This window comes from Hermetia illucens, chromosome 3 (genome assembly GCF_905115235.1).
Source record: "Hermetia illucens chromosome 3, iHerIll2.2.curated.20191125, whole genome shotgun sequence".
NCBI lineage: Eukaryota > Metazoa > Arthropoda > Insecta > Diptera > Stratiomyidae > Hermetia > Hermetia illucens.
The window spans coordinates 156,201,631-156,217,331 of NC_051851.1; positions in this window are offsets into that span (position 1 = coordinate 156,201,631).

The following is a 15,701-nucleotide window of genomic DNA, read 5'->3' on the forward strand; positions in this document are numbered from 1 at the left end:
TTTTGTGGTGGAATGGTTGGTGGGATTTTGATCCCACGGAATATGTAAGAAATTAATTTCAATATTTCGCTCGGATTGCTTACTGAATAGCTTCTTCAGTCTCCTAACCTCTTAGTCTCTCTGGAATAGGAATAGGAAGGGTCAGTTTTTATTGTCCAAATTCTAAACGATCCTTTCTTTTAGCCTTCGACGAATATTTCAATTTCATTTTTATTCGACTTCTCCCTAACGTTTTTCCTGCGCTCCTGAAGCTATTGTTCTGCATGTTTTTTGGGTAAGGTGGGTGAATCCCGCAACAGCGCACCTCTGGAGTATCAACCATCAACTCGTCATGAAAGAACTAGCTTTGAACCGGTCGTCACATTACTTCGGGCAAGTGCACCGCTCTTTCGCTTTAGGAAGCCATCAAGTCAAGGAATTCATTTCATCAAGAGTGGTAGAGGTTCGGAGTTGTTTTATCAAGGAGTCCACAATCTCCTCCGAGTAAAGCTTTATTTTATATAAGAACGCAATGCACGACATAGCTCCATCGGTCTGCTCTCGTCGACATTTCTTTGAAAATGTTCTCCGGAGAGTCCCATCCCATTTTCGGAAAAGAAGGTGTAATCGGCGTCGTCCACACTCCATTGCAGAACACCCAGTCAGAAGATCGTTCCTTCCAAGCCTTGTGCAGGTAAGACCGAAAATCTTCATGCCCCTCTCCCGAAAATAATCCATCTCACGATGTTTTCAACTTAGTCACGGTCTTAGGTTACCTATATGCTACACAGTCCATCTGTTTTTGAATGGTTTTGCCGAGGGAGTTGCCACTCATTTAGCGTGGGCTGTCGTTCTTCACGACTAACTAAACCTCCGTTAAGTTTTCCCCCTTGCGCCTGTACATTACGTTCCGTAGCAAGGAAGGCAACTCTCCCTCGAAGACCACCTTGTCGTGGTGGGGGAGCTTATGGTAGTTTACTACTACTTACACTAAGTTCGTCCAAAAACACATGAAGATGGAAACAAAGGATTGTAACTCTCCAAGTAGTAGGAAGTCACAAACTTCGAATCCACCCGCGACTTTGAGAAATCAGGTCGTCGCCGAGGCATGGATTTTGGAGGCCTCCATGTTCCCCCACGGAGAAATCCAGTTCAATGGAAAACCTATACCCGGTGTCTACGCGGCGGTCAGCCAGAAATGAGTGGAACTGGAAACCTGACTACGTCCGGCCTGTCGGTGACACTGTTACCTAACTCTTCTAAAATACGGGGTAGAAAGGCTCGGCCGAAGGAAACTTCAACCGCAGGAGAGAGAACTACAGGCTCGCCTGTCAGAACCTTCTTCTCTACCTGTACCAGGAAAAACGGAAGAAAGTGAAGCTGGTAATGTGGGCGCAAGTGGTTTAACGTCGGTTTGTGAAAACAGATCCAAGCAGCCAGAGGCTTGTCCTATCTCCCGATGCCAATGCGGTAAAATGGTTGCATGGCGGAACCGTGAACTACAAAAACTCAACAAATCAATCAGATGACTTTTAATTCGTGTTTGCAAAAGCAAAAAAGATTAAGACTGGCTAAACTTCCGGAATTCACAGCGTAAATATAAGAGGCTCGTAAAACGTTCGAAACGAGACTGTTTTAGAGCAAACTGTGAAGAACTGGAAAATGAAAGGGAGACTTCCAGGCTGTGCAGAGTCCTTCATAAGGATGAGTCGGCCAATTTGGACCCTCTTAGAAAACCGGATGGTACTTGCATGAACTCCAGGGTTGAGTATATATAGACTCTCCTGGAAGAGAGAGGGGGAGCATAGGTCTCAGAAATGGGAAGAAAAGAATTCGCAGTTTCTGGTAACCCTTCAAGGCGAATGGGGACACTGCGAAAGGGGTTGTTACCAATGAAAAGGCGAAAGCTGCTTTACTATCATTTGAACACTTCAGAGTACCTGGTATGAATGCCACCTACCCAATGATGCTAAAGCCGGGTATTGAGCACTAAGAGCAACTTCTAAGAAATATTTTTCGAGGATGTCTTGTGCTGGGTTGCGTGCCGTCCTCTTGGCAGAAAGTGAAAGTGGTCTTTATACCAAAGCCTGGGAAAGATGACTATTCAAATCCAAAGAAATGTCTGGAGAGACCGGTTGAGCATCACATTCGCAAGAAGGCGTCACAGTTGCACCCCCTAAATGAAAACCAACATGCTTACCAACGTGGAAAGTCCTGTGAGTCTGTTTTTCATTCTTTTGCTTCAAAGATAGAGGATCGAACTCTGAAGGGTAAGTACGTGTTGGGGGTGTTCGTGGACATTGAAGGGGCTTTTGACTGTGCGCCCTTCCAAAAGCTCTGTGATGCCGCCAAAGAGCCTGGTGTTGACGAAACTGTAATAAAGTGGATCTACGCTATGCCAACGCAGAGATTGCTGTGTGCTGAAGTGGGTGTTGATCGCTACCTAACAACGGAAGCGACGAAAGGTTGCCCTCAAGGAGGTGTGTTATACTCCAGAGAGGAACTCCACGGTTGAAGGCTAGGCGCATCGCAATCTGTAGCGATATTCAAGCTGCATTGAGGGCGTTAAGTACTTTCTTTCTAGATTCAATATGGTGGAATTACTCTGGGTGCCTGGTCGTTATGGTATAAGGGCAAAAGAAATCTCGGATGCCTTTGCAACAGAGGTTTCAATTTCCCTCACGCTCGGATCGGAACCAGCTATTGGGGTGTTAGTAGCATTAGCTCATGCTGCTATCAAAAACTGGGGACAAGCTTCCTATCATGGCAGGTGGCGGAGCTTTAATGCTCAGAATAGGAATTATCCAAAATGATGCGTATCCACGTTGTGATGAGGAAGCGGAATCTACGGAATATTTTCAATATGAGTGCCCTGCCTATGGACGAATCAGACATCAGATTTTTAGTGCTGATGTGCTCCAACTGTAACACATCTACTAATGGAAATCCTATGATACATAAACCAATCTGCGATATTCCGTTAGACGGGGGAATCGAGACAATGGACCACTAAGGTCTGAGTGCTCAGAGGCTTCCCCCTACCTCAAACACGCACACACAAAGAGGGCAACGAAAATTGCTCCTGTGTCCATCGTCACTGTTGAACAGTATGATAGGCAGACACCACCCCAAAACTCCAGTCTTTCCGCTTATGATACACCTCCTTGTCAAGGGCATCAACCCATACTTTCGCACCGTAGGGACGGACTGCATTACACTTATTAGAATACTTTCCTTGCTAGATGTAGGAACACCAACATTTCTCATTATCCAACTTAAGGCAGAAATTTCAATCTTCTCCGTATCTGCTTTATTTTGCTCGAAAAAGCTCACCTTCGAGTCGAGCATCAAACATGGGTTTGACTCTATTATTAACACGCTGTTTGATGCGGGACTCAGGATCGGGATATTTGGCTCGGATGGATCTCTGTACTTCCACCGAATTGATCTCTATCCTCCGCTGGCCCTCTAGTGTCTCATAAAGCAGCAAGAAGTTTCTCAGATAATCTCTAATTATATGGAAAAGACAGCCCGGATATCTCTCCATCTTATGGAATTGGAAGTATTGCTGACACCAAATATTAGGATATTAAGATCAGCGGCTGTATACCATAGCCCAATCAATCGTATCCACCACCTCCTTGACAGCTTCTACATGGATCTTTCTGCTTTAAAGTCGGGGTGGCTTGGATCCCGTCCCCGGTAGTACGGAGCAAATCTACCCCGAATGGATTTTTCGAGCATTTCCTGGTCCTGTTAAGTTTTGTACTATGTATGATCAGTATGCGGACCGGTGCTCAGGGGCTCCCTTTCCCTTTTTTAATCAGCGCAAATCACACCACCTTCCAATGGCAAGAAAAAAATCCTTTTTGCTGATTAGCGTTTAAAGTAGGTCTGGCCAATAGTGTAACACCATTTTATATATCTCTGCAGGGTTTCCACAACTTCTTCTTCTTCATAGAGACCCAAGATTGATAGTTTCAGCTGTAGCGCCATTACCCGCCCTTTGTTTCCCTCTCATCATGTTCACCTTTGCGAAGTTCCAAGCGCAGCGTCAATTACTTCGAAGACTATGTATTGATGGCCGCCTGCCTGCTAACTGTCTATAAACAACACCAGTGGTCCTGCTGCAGTCACGACCATTTCCTTTCCAGACTTGGCATCGGATCGTTGGCGTGGATCCAATGTTTCAAACTAGGAGCTTATTTTCGCCGCCATTTTCGAAGCCTGTTTCCCGCGTAGAGTTTAGGTGCAACCAGGATCTGGCCTTACATGCCCAGGACAGTGGCATTAAGCCTGCGTCGAAAGTCTGGCATAGTCTTATTTAGTGTTAGATAGGCGCTGAAAAACCTTATCCTTAAACATCGAATCCAGACAAAATCATACAGCTTGGGTAAGACCCAAAGCGGAATGACGTCTCGAACCCAGATGGCAGCGTCACCAGGAAACTGGGTCTTTGTTACAGCACTTTTCATTGATTGGCATTAGATCGACTTTTACCTTTGTAGCGAACTCCGGATACAGCTCGTGAGCGATAGCGTTTCGATGTATATTGATCTGCAGAATGTAGATCATGTTATCCGCGCCCTAGTGCTATCCGATTCCGCCCTCAGCATAAGACGATGTCCCAAAGCCGCAGTATGTACAGCGTTCTTACCAAGGGTGGCATGATCCCTGCAGAAAATGGAAGTCATCCATTCGCTAAAGGCTGCATCTGCATGCTCCCATCCTATTAGGTCGCCTGTAGCAGAGTGAGTTCTGCTCGGTTCTCAGCAATTTACTACGATTGGTCCTGGTATATCCCCTGCCCAAAAAGGGAAAAATGTGGACTGCTCTAATTGTGGAAAGTTTGGTCATCAGGTAAGAGAGTGTGGAATGAGGCGTATAGAGCCTTTTTACGTTCACTGTTGGAAATACGGGCATGCCTCAGGACATGCCACAATGGAGTCGGCGAAGTGTGAATTTTGTGGAATGTCAGGATAATGGAAGGGCGCGAGTGAGCAAAGGTCGGCGCAGTATTGTGGCTTTTATGCTACATAAGACCACTACCCTACAAACTAATGGGGTAATTGAAATAATAAAACTTGTTGTTTCTTTTTCGTTGGTGTGTGTATTTATTCTTGCAAATACCGATATTTCGGGAACCACTTGTTCCCTTCATCAGTGCAACTTGTTTGTTGCAGGTTCCCGAAATATCGGTATTTGCAAGAATAAATACACACACCAACGAAAAAGAAACAACAAGTTTTATTATTTCAATTAATTAATCGTTGGAAACACCGCATAATTTCACTCTGATTATAATGGGGTAATGTTGAAACTACAGAAGAGACAGTATCAGGGGAAATGCGGTTGAGTGGACGAAGCCGCAATGTTCTAATGACGGAATTCGGAAATTGCAAAGGTTCCATTCAAGGACTATCACAGAGGAAAGGTACTACGTTAGGTCCTAGGAACAAAATGATCGTTGAACTACCAGTAGCGTTTAAGGGGACTCGGGTGTGCCTTCGTCGGAAGGTGGTACCGGGAGGATTTTTAAATAATGCCTTAGTGAAGCCTCGAGATGGATCGGTTTTCGCTGGGTTCATTAATGTGAATGAAGATTAAGTCAATCTTCCAAATTTTAGGTCTGAATTTGAGCATTTGTCCAATTATAAACTGTGGTGGTTCGAGGAGAATCGGAAGCGACGAATTAACACGGGTAGACTTAAAGAATTAAAGAAGATGTTACAGCTATCAGATGCTCTTAACCGGGAGGAGAGGGATAGAATTATTCAGTTGTGTTTGGAGTATAATGATATATTTTTGCTTCCTGGGGATAAATTGCCATTCATGGAACTAAAGGCTTTCTCGGGTGCATTGCCGGCAAGCCACAATATCGGATACCGCAGGCACATATGGAGGCGTGCAAGCGGCAAATGAATAAACTGTTGGAGGATGATATAATTGAGCCAAATCAAAGTCTGTGCAACTCCCCGTTCATTCTGGTACCGAAGAAGCAGCTCAAGAGCGGGGAAAGAACTTTTCGGCTATGTGTAGATTAACGCGACTTGAGCACTAAGTTGGTCCCTACGTCATAACCACTATCGCCAAGTGTCAGGTCCTGTGGAAGGAGGTGACTTACTTAGGCACGTTGGTAGAGAGGATGGAATTAGGACGGATCCGAGACTAACTGAAAAAGTCAGGAATTTTCCGCGGCGAAAGAGCTCCAAGCAAATTAAGTCATTTCTTGGATTGGCCAATTATTACCGAAGGCTTGTACCCTGATTCGCGAAAAATGCAGCTCCCATTAATAGACTTGTGAGACAGGGCGTGAGATTTGAATGGGATATGCAGTACGGGAAGGCTTTTGGGCGGTTAAGGGAAGTATCAGTTTCGGCGCCTGTCCTGGTGACTAGTGGTGAGGCTCTGGGTGCAGTACTAGAAGAAGAGGGGCGTGGAATACGTGAGCCGAATGCTGAGCCCGGTGGAAAGGAATTACTCAACTTCGGAGCGAGAGCTGTTGGCCTTGACGTTTCGGACCAAAAATTACCGGTGCTATCTTTTGGGAAGATGTTCACGGATCACAAATCGTTGAGGGGAATTCTAAAGGCTAAGCACACCACATTACATTCTCTTCCTCCTAAGTCCCTGCGCCTTTACCCTGCCTGATTCACCACTAAAATTCTCAAAAAACTTCGTCAAAATCACACTACGAGGAAGAAGTTCATGTTCTCTGGAACCTATGCTCACTTCGTTTTTTGTCAAAACTCTGCGCTTGTCGGTCAAATCCTTAAGTTCAGAAAGGAATATCTAGCCAGTGTTGAAGACTCATTGGGGTCCGGAAAATGCACGACCCTTTCTCGTCGCACATTCGCAACTTCTGCCGGTCCGCCCAGCTACCTCCTTTTTACATTCAATTCTCGGGCTTCTCTGCTAACTCCCCCCAAGTATCTTGTGATTTACTCTGCCGCTACTTTACTTCAGTTTATGTTTCTTCCATCCCAATAGTGCATGTAGCTTGCCCCCATCGCGTCACATTGCCCTCCTTATCCCTCTTCTTGTCGAGTACCTCATTGGTAAGCTTGATGGCCCTGGTTACGACAGTTTTTCAAACCTCTTTTTGCTTAATATCAGTCAGTCCATTTTTCTTACTTTTTCCATTATTTTCAACAAAATCCTCGATGAGAACGGCATTCCTGGCCTGTGGAAAGAAGCGCTCATCATCCCCATTCATAAAAGTGGCGATTGCACTCTTGCCGAGAATTATCATCCAATTTCACTCCATTCCTCCAGTCCAAAATCTTGGAAAGGTATGTATGTCAAAGACTAGTTTTCCGCCCACTTTGACCACCTCATAATGAAAGAACAACACGGCTTTGAAGCGTAGGTCCACTGCCCCCAACTTGCTCGGCTTTATCAACCTTCTGACTAAATGTCTAAATGCACGGCGGGAAGTGCATACTATCTACACTAACTTTGCGAAAGCCTTCGACACTGTAAGCCACAAGATACTTCTGTCTAAACTATCGTCTCTAAGCGTTCCCATATCACTTGCTTCATGCCTGACCTCTTACCTTTCGAAACTATCCTCCCGCGTCTTTTTTCCCGTTTTTTCTTCCTCTGCTCTGGCGTCCCACTGGATTCCATTCTGGCCACTTTATAGTTTTTTTTAGCGACTTTTCCATTCCTTACTTCCTTACTATTTGCTTTATAAAGATGATCTTTAGCTGTTTTAGCTATATCGTCGCCTATGGACTGTGCCTCCATTTAATAAAATTTAGTCACTCCGGCTCGCTCGTGGTAATGGTTTAGCGCTTAACATCAGAAGGTGTCACTCTATGTGCTACTCTTCTTCTACTCTCTTAACAGATATTTGTTATTACATCACATTCAAGACCTAGGAGTCATTTTCGACAGTAAACGCCACTTCGACACCCACTACCCTAAAGTCACCAATTGAGCAGCAAAATTGTCAAGCTTTATACTTCTCTTCTCTTATTATTTTGACTCCATTCAACCTTTCTTAACTGTTTTCTTCTCCCCCTTAGTGAGATGTACTCTCGAGTACCATTCCGTCATCTGGTTACCCTTCCGTAACCGCGATTGTCTTATCCTCGAAAAGGTGCAATATAAATTTACCCTTCTTCTTTTTTTTTAGGAATTGGTGAGTCCTAAGTCCGGACCGGACCAAATGGTGAGCAACTTGTTCTCACTCTTGATGGTCAACGGATTCCTATTTTTAGACTTAACACCCAAGTTTCCAAAATTAAAAGAGGGACGAAGACGGGTCCGGTCCGGCATCAAGTCGATGCGGACTTATAACTCCCTAATCCTTAAAAAAAAGAAATCGCTTAGCTCCGGCCAAGCTTTTGGTCTGAACTGTAGACAGTTTTACGTAGAATATAATTCGCAAACTTGTCGTGTTTTGCGAATTATAAAAGGGAGCGCATAACATCTGCGAGCCGCTTCGGTCACGCTGCTCCCCATGGTGAGGAAGCGTCTGAAGAGTTGCCTCTGCCCTGGTAAGAAATCGTAAACGTCTTCGTCCCTCTTTTAATAATTTAAAAAAAACTTCCCAAGTGTGAATTACCCTCCGCGTTCTGAACCTGCCCTTCTTGCAACTGCGTAGAACCTATCTAGGTTTATGCACATTTTTTTTAAAATTTCCTTTGATCTGATCCGCCTATAACGACATAACCTACCGTCCTCCGTCTAATATTGGGTTGGGGAAAAAGAAATATTGTATTTTGTCAATAGATCGCGACACTTAAACATATCTTGTGTTGTACTTATAGCATCGGGTCATACTATACGGCAATTCGAAGACGACAATCTGCGCTACAAGTGTCTCTTTGACAGTGTTGTGATCGTACGTTTCAGTCTCAAGTTATAGCGCGCCAAAGATGGAAAGATGGAATTTTTATCTTTTTACTGCCTGAGAGGTAAAAATGCAACGAAAGCGGCCGAAAAAATTTGTGAACTTTATGGGCCCGACACTGTAACGATTCGTACAGCATAACGTTGGTTCGATCGATTTCGTTCTGGTGCAGTGGATGTCGAAGATGCGCCCCGTACTGGTAAGCCAATCGTCGTAGAAACCGATAAAATCGTCGAAATCATTCAAGTAGACCGGCATGTGAGCACTCGCTCGATTGGCCAGGAACCATAGACCATAAAACCGTTTGGAACCATTTATAGAAGATTGAATTCCAAAAAAACTGGATGTTTGGGTGTGACAAGAGTTGACGCAAAAAAATTTCTTGGATCGAATCAACGCCTGCACTGCTGAAATGAAACGAATTCGATCCATTTTCGAAGCGGATGGTGACTCGTGATGAAAAGTGGATCACGTACGATAACCTCAAGCGGAAAAGATCATGGTCGAAGCGCGGCGAGCCGGCCAAACCATCGCCAAGCCCGGATTGACGGCCAGGAAGGTTTTGCTGTGTGTTTGGTGGGATTGGAAGGGAATCATCCACTTTGAGCTGCTTAACTATGGCAAGACCCTCAATTCGGTCCTCTATTGTGAGCAACTCGACCGTTTGAAGCAGGCGATTGACCAGGATCGAGCAGAATTGATCGATAGGAATGGTGTTGTGTTCCACCAGGACAACGCTCGGCCTCACACATCTTTGATGACCCCACAGAAGCTACGGGAGTTCGGATGAGATATCCTATCGCACCTACCGTATAGTCCGGACCTGGCACCAAGTGGTTACCATCTCTTCCGGTCCATGCAAAACGCTCTTGATGCTACTAAGTTCGACTCAAAAGAGGCTTGCAGAAACTGGCTGTCTAAGTTTTTTTGCAAATAAGGAAGGGGGGTTTTATAAGGGGAGGATAATGAAGTTGCCTTCTAAATGGCAGTGCCCTTTGAACTGTATTTTCATTCCTCGATTTGTAGACTGTGTCGAAGCTATAACGCAAAACAGCTTGGTCCCTTAAATGTCTCCTCTTTAAGCAGTTTTAAGCATAGGTTAAAATTCTTGCTTTATCCTCCCCCTGAAGTTTACTCTGTTTATTATACATTAATAATTAATAAATATCTGTAACACTTGGTGGGGACTACCCAAATTCGTATCCTGCATACCACCAACCCAATTCTAATTGTCCCGCTGTTAAGGAGTTTCCTCACAAGTTGCTCAACAACTTCCAGCACAGTTGCTTTTTATCCTCGAGAATTCGTGCATTTTGAGCAGTGGCCACCCCAAAGCATACACGCTTTATGACCTTTTCTATTTCTTAATTTCATTCTATAAGAGAGTTACGATTTCAAATTTCCAGAGGGCATGTATGCCCTAAGCTAGAAACCAGATTCTTTTCTCTCAGCGTCCTTTTGGTTGCCTCAGGAAATATACCCTTGTTTGTTGCCTTTGTTTTTCGCTGAGGACTTCCGCAAAGGTCATTCCTTCTGCCGCTTTAAGTAACAGGGCTAGTGGTCTGGTCCTCCTCCGCCTTCCTTTTTTTTCCTTTGATGCTCCACGATTTGAGTCGGCCGTAACTTTTTGGGGGTGGTTTCCTAACTGTCCGGCATGTTATGTTATATGTCCTTGTTTGCCTTTTTTCTAACCACTGGGGACTACATGGGTGAAGTCTCTTTCAGATGTGTCTTTCCCTCCTTGCTTTTCATGCGCCGAATTATCTGGTGTCCGTTTGGCACTTAGGGTGCCTAAATAGGAAAGGTGGCTGCTTCTGTTTTTCACACAGTTTTAGTTGCAATTCATGTTTGCTTCTAGAAGGAAATACAGTTTAGAAGTTCCACCAGCTCCATCATCTTGTTTCTCATGTCTTTGCTGACGTTTTTTTAGGAAGATTGCCGACCGTGTGGCTTTCATGACTGCCGCATTCTTCTTAATTAGCTTTCCTTTTAGGCTCTCGCGAGGACAGTCGACTGCGCTTCTATTCGGCTTATGGCCAAAGTCGTCTGCTTAGTTTGAGCTATTTCCTCCGGACCTTTTTTCGGAACAGAAGCACTGCAGCGAACCGTGAGACTTCTTCAGGATTTTGCAGCGCATATCCCATTGTTTCGTCGGGTAATTAACCTCTTGATGCCTGCTCATTGGGGGTTTTAGCGACTGGCAGATTTTCATACTTCACCCAAATGCAACTTCGGCGTCTCTACTATCTCTTCAGTCGTACCAGGTACCAATCAGGAACGGGTGAATCGCCGGAGAGAAGGCCCCCACTCTAGTTTCCTGAGACTTACAAAATGGACGGATCAGCGCTCACGGATTCAATGTAATCGGACCAGGGATCCGAAGTGGCTAGCTCCTCACAAACGCAACGACTAATAGTATTCCCCGACGTATACCAGCCACGAGCGGTTCAGCAGTGAGTCGTCATAAGATCCTCTTGTCGTAATTACTCCTCCTCATATCTTCTTGAGTAGGCCTAACCTGATTTAAGGGTTCAAACTCTGTCTTCAAACGATTGTTATCCTTAACGAGCGGTGAAGAGCTGAAAAATAAATTGCATAAAAAAAAATTCCCTGTGATCGCATCTAAAAGGCTGAGCGGATTAACACCATAAAATCCAGGATGGACTAAACTCTGACCACAAAATACTTCTAACTGGAAATGTGACTATAAATAGAAAATAATAAACAGGAATTAAATTCTTATCAAAATTCTGAATACCCATCAGATTTCATAGATCATCTACCTCCTTCGCTCTTCGCTTTGTCGGTTATTTTGAGAAGATTCAAACAAAAATTTCGGTAACTTTAGAAAGTTTCTGTGTATCCTCTTCATTATTAAACTCGCTTGAATAATTCTAAAATGACCCCTAAGAAGTATCTTTTCAACTCCACCACGCTCTCTTCTGAAAATTATTCCAACTGTTCATCTTTACGGCTTTAATGTGAACTTTGGTTCGAGTTCAGATGTGGTGGAAAATTGAAAACAGTATTCAATAAATTTCCCAAATTTTTGAACAGGATACATGTGAAATTAGCCTAGCTAAGACGGAGTGTCCTCACAGACGCACAAACGTTCATACATACTTATACGGATCATATGCATGGAAGCATAGGAAACTTTTTCCAACATTTTCCAACTTTATTTACGTCGACGAATCTACTGAGTAACCGCATGAAAATTAATCCTTGGTGGATTGCTTTTCATTTTATAACCTTGGAAAATGTTTCATGTAACGTGATTATAACAAAAAGGATCAAGGATCAGAATCCAACGTCGCATGGCATTTTTCACTTATGTCGTGGATGTGGGATTTATAATGAAGAAAAGTTGTGGAAAGGAACGGTCCTATAGGTTGGGAAGTTGATATTGGCTGGAGCAGATCTACGCATTGGCATTCTCTGCCTTATTCGAAAGGAAAATTTGATACCATTAACGATTGGAAATGGTTGCGTTCTGATTTTTATGTAACCTTGACCTTTTGCCTTTTCATTTATTTCTCAATTCTTACAGATTTTAATTCAGTAAACGTGTTTTTGAATTAAAACCCAGCACCGTCTCCGTCGGCAGCAAGAGGGCGGGCGGGAGGAGGGGGGGGGGGGGCGGGGGTGGCGTATACACCCGGCACTGAAGAAGGGAGCAAGTTGTTCCCAAAATATCCGATATTTCTTGCAAAACGTTTCTACTATCGACGGAGACGGTGCGGAGTTTCAATTCCATGATATATTTTAAAGACCTATACATATATGGTTGTCATTAGTCCCTAAATGCGGCACAGGGCATCCATCACACCCACGCGTTATCGCTGTCAATTAACCGAAAGGAGTCTCGAATTACTCAAGGCATTCCCAAGAAGAAGACACCCCTTCTCTACTTTTCTGCGGCCTATTTCCAGACCTAGACGTTTCTCGCCCAATTTAGGATAATGTATCCAAACGCACACATTACTGAAAGCTTTTCCGAAATCGTCAAGGGCAGCTAGAACGAGGATCTAACATCTAAGTTCGTAGAAACTTCCAGTCCTCTTGGGTGCCGCCATCAGTGGACGGATTTTCCGCAGTATCAGGCACGTTCCCTCCAGGTGGCGTGAAAATTCTTTACGCATTTCTGTGCCACGTCCCGTATCGATAGAGGCATCGCTCGCATGAATCCGAGGATTTTGCATTTTTGACCATTTTGTCGACCCGCGGGTCGTGGAAATTTTCAATTTTCTGGAATTTCGGCCGGCCTGTCAGGCCGCACATTTTCCGCGATATCTCGCGTTCCCGGCATCGTAGCGTGAAAATTCTTGCATTTCCGCAATCTGGGACGCGTCCCCTTTCGATCGAGGTATCGCTCGCGGAAATCCGAGGATTTTGCATTTTTGACCATTTTGTCGACCCGCGGGTCGTGGAAATTTTCAATTTTGTGGAATTTCGGCCGGCCTGTCAGGCCGCACATTTTCCGCGATATCTCGCGTTCCCGGCATCGTAGCGTGAAAATTCTTGCATTTCCGCAATCTGGGACGCGTCCCCTTTCGATCGAGGTATCGCTCGCGGAAATCCGAGGATTTTGCATTTTTGGCCATTTTGTCGACCCGCGGGTCGTGAAAATTTTCAATTTTCTGGAATTTCGGCCGGCCTGTCAGGCCGCACATTTTCCGCGATATCTCGCGTTCCCGGCATCGTAGCGTGAAAATTCTTGCATTTCCGCAATCTGGGACGCGTCCCCTTTCGATCGAGGTATCGCTCGCGGAAATCCGAGGATTTTGCATTTTTGACCATTTTGTCGACCCGGGGGTCGTGGAAATTTTCAATTTTGTGGAATTTCGGCCGGCCTTTCAGGCCGTACATTTTGTACGATATCTCGCGTTCCCGGCATCGTAGCGTGAAAATTCTTGCATTTCCGCAATCTGGGACGCGTCCCCTTTCGATCGAGGTATCGCTCGCGGAAATCCGAGGATTTTGCATTTTTGACCATTTTGTCGAACCGGGGGTCGTGGAAATTTTCAATTTTCTGGAATTTCGGCCGGCCTTTCAGGCCGCACATTTTGTACGATATCTCGCGTTCCCGGCATCGTAGCGTGAAAATTCTTGCATTTCCGCAATCTGGGACGCGTCCCCTTTCGATCGAGGTATCGCTCGCGGAAATCCGAGGATTTTGCATTTTTGACCATTTTGTCGACCCGCGGGTCGTGGAAATTTTCAATTTTGTGGAATTTCGGCCGGCCTGTCAGGCCGCACATTTTCCGCGATATCTCGCGTTCCCGGCATTGTAGCGCGAAAATTCTTGCATTTCCGCAATCTGGGACGCGTCCCCTTTCGATCGAGGTATCGCTCGCGGAAATCCGAGGATTTTGCATTTTTGACCATTTTGTCGACCCGGGGGTCGTGGAAATTTTCAATTTTGTGGAATTTCGGCCGGCCTGTCAGGCCGCACATTTTCCGCGATATCTCGCGTTCCCGGCATCGTAGCGTGAAAATTCTTGCATTTCCGCAATCTGGGACGCGTCCCCTTTCGATCGAGGTATCGCTCGCGGAAATCCGAGGATTTTGCATTTTTGACCATTTTGTCGACCCGCGAGTCGTGGAAATTTTCAATTTTCTGAAATTTCGGCCGGAGTCCCGGGCCACACATTTTAAGCGATATCTCCCGCTCCCGGCATCGTATCGCAAAAATTCTTGCATTTCCACAATCTGGACCGCGTCCCCTTTCGATCGAGGTATCGCTCGCGGAAATGCGACGATTTTGCATTTTTGGCCATTTTGTCGAGCCGGGGGTCGTGGAAATTTTCAATTTTGTGGAATTTCGGCCGGCCTTTCAGGCCGCACATTTTGTACGATATCTCGCGTTCCCGGCGTCGTAGCGTGAAAATTCTTGCATTTCCGCAATCTGGGACGCGCCCCTTTCGATCGAGGTATCGCTCACGGAAATCCGAGGATTTTGCATTTTTGACCATTTTGTCGACCCGGGGGTCGTGGAAATTTTCAATTTTCTGGAATTTCGGCCGGCCTGTCAGGCCGCACATTTTCCGCGATATCTCGCGTTCCCGGCATCGTAGCGTGAAAATTCTTGCATTTCAGCAATCTGGGCCGCGTCCTCTTTCGATAGAGGTATCGCTCGCATGAATCCGAGGATTTTGCATTTTTGGCCATTTTGTCGACCCGCGAGTCGTGGAAATTTTCAATTTTCTGAAATTTCGGCCAGAGTCCCGGGCCACACATTTTAAGCGATATCTCCCGCTCCCGGCATCGTATCGCAAAAATTCTTGCATTTCCACAATCTGGACCGCGTCCCCTTTCGATCGAGGTATCGCTCGCGGAAATGCGAGGATTTTGCATTTTTGGCCATTTTGTCGACCCGGGGGTCGTGGAAATTTTCAATTTTGTGGAATTTCGGCCGGCCTGTCAGGCCGCACATTTTCCGCGATATCTCGCGTTCCCGGCATCGTAGCGTGAAAATTCTTGCATTTCCGCAATCTGGGACGCGTCCCCTTTCGATCGAGGTATCGCTCACGGAAATCCGAGGATTTTGCATTTTTGGCCATTTTGTCGACCCGGGGGTCGTGGAAATTTTCAATTTTGTGGAATTTCGGCCGGCCTTTCACGCCGCACATTTTGTACGATATCTCGCGCTCCCGGCGTCGTTGCGTGAAAATTCTTGCATTTCCGCAATCTGGGACGTGTCCCCTTTCGATCGAGGTATCGCTCGCGGAAATCCGAGGATTTTGCATTTTTGACCATTTTGTCGACCCGGGGGTCGTGGAAATTTTCAATTTTCTGGAATTTCGGCCGGCCTGTCAGGCCGCACATTTTCCGCGATATCTCGCGTTCCCGGCATCGTAGC